The sequence below is a fragment of the Heptranchias perlo genome, chromosome 20, assembly GCF_035084215.1.
Source record: "Heptranchias perlo isolate sHepPer1 chromosome 20, sHepPer1.hap1, whole genome shotgun sequence".
Lineage (NCBI taxonomy): Eukaryota > Metazoa > Chordata > Chondrichthyes > Hexanchiformes > Hexanchidae > Heptranchias > Heptranchias perlo.
Window position 1 is genome coordinate 18,530,327 of NC_090344.1, and position 1,781 is coordinate 18,532,107.

At 44.0% G+C, this 1,781-nt stretch overlaps 2 non-coding genes across 2 annotated transcripts; one reads left to right on the forward strand and one right to left on the reverse strand.

Annotated features, from left to right (window-relative positions):
- The first annotated feature begins 416 nt into the window (after positions 1–416).
- On the forward strand, positions 417–501 carry trnak-uuu (transfer RNA lysine (anticodon UUU)). Its single transcript is given in 2 exon segments — positions 417–453; positions 466–501. It is a non-coding gene; the product is annotated as a tRNA-Lys (tRNA).
- A 947-nt stretch (positions 502–1,448) lies between these two features.
- On the reverse strand, positions 1,449–1,530 carry trnal-uag (transfer RNA leucine (anticodon UAG)). The gene has a single exon. It is a non-coding gene; the product is annotated as a tRNA-Leu (tRNA).
- Between the last annotated feature and the right edge of the window lie 251 nt (positions 1,531–1,781).

Consider the following 1,781-nt stretch of genomic DNA (forward strand, 5'->3'; position numbering starts at 1 on the left):
AAGCAGGTATTCATCGGTTTGAAGTGTCGTGTCGGGAAAATTCGGGAGGCAAATCTGCTGCCTGGTGTCACGGTGTGACGGGTGAAATTATTCAGCTTTCAATTGTTGATCGGCTGAAAGGTCGAGAGGCATTTTCCAGCTCCCGTGTGGAACAAGTTTAGCTTTTGAGCCATTGGGTAAAGTGTTGTTTTTAATTGCTGCTAACGAATGACAAGACATTTTGTACAAACAAGAAGAGTTGCAAAATCACGAGTTCGCTGTCCATGTTTCATACATCATGTTCAACAGAAACAATGATTCTCCTCAACACGATGCTGGAAATTGTATAAAAGTGATACTCCCCCAAATTCGAAATCGACAGGTATAATTCAGAGTCCTACCATGAATCTGTATGTTGGAAAACAACCCAACAGCGAGCCTGGATAGCTCAGTCGGTAGAGCATCAGACTTTTAACACAGGTAGTGATCTGAGGGTCCAGGGTTCAAGTCCCTGTTCAGGCTCAAAATTTTAAAACAGCTGGCAACTTCTGCTTTTCCAGCGGACCAACAGAAGCGAAAGGAGCAAGAGTTGGCCATGCAGTGGCCTGCTCCGACATTTGATAGCGTCATCGCTGATCTTCGATCTCAACTCCATTTTCCCGACCTCGCTCCATCTCCCTTGAGTTCCTTGGTGTCCAAAAATCTACCAATCTCAGTTTTGAATCTATTCAATGGCTCAGCATCCATAGCTTTCTGGGGCAGAGAATTCCAATGGTTCACAACCCTCTCAGTGAAGAAATTATTCCTCAACACTGTTCTACATGGCCGGCCCCTTATGTTGAGATTATAACCATTAGTTCTAGACTCTCCAGCTAGGGGAAACAGCGTCCCAGCATCTACCCTCTAAGAATTTTATATGTTTCAATGAGATCACCTCATTATTGTAAACTCCAGAGAATATAGGCTCATTCCACTCAATCTCTCCTCACAGGACAACCCTCGCATCCCAGGAATCAATCGAGTGAACCTTTGTTACAGCCACTCTAAGGCAAGTATATCGTTCCGCAGGTAAGGAGATCAGAACTGTACACAGTACTCCAGATGCGGTCTCACCAAAGCCCTATATAATTACAGCAAGAATTCCTTATCTTTGTACTCCAACCACCTCGCAATAAAGACCAACATACCATTTGCTTTCCTAATTGCTTGCTGCACCTGCATGTTAACCTTCTGTAATCCGTGTGCAAAGGACACACAAATCTCTCTGACTATGAACATTTCGTAGTCTATCACCTTTTAAAAGATATTGTGCTTTTCTAATCTTCCTACCAAAGTGAATAACCTCACATTTCCACACTTTATACTTCATTCCTCATTGCTGCACTTTTCGCTTCTTTTGCATTGTCCGCTGGACGACACTGCACCATGATTTTCTGTGAATTCGTCAAAATAAACATTGCGACTAACCCTGACAGCAGTGGGATTCGAACCCACGTCCCCGCAGAGACTGGAACCTAAATCCAGCGCCTTAGACCGCTCGGCCATGCTGCCACAAAATTGCCCCATCATTAATGAAACATGAGGCTAGTGATTGAAATCCGGCTTTCTTGCTCGAAATCATTTGGGTCCAGTGCTTTTGAATTGTGCAAGAAGGAAATTAATGGGCTTTCTGAGCCCTTCCTGCATTTAACACTTGTTCAAAAAACTTGTCATCGAGCCCGACGTTGATAAATTTCGAAAATTGGGGACAGGAGAAGACTGTTCAGCTCCTCGAACCTGCTGCGCCATTTAATTCGATCAGG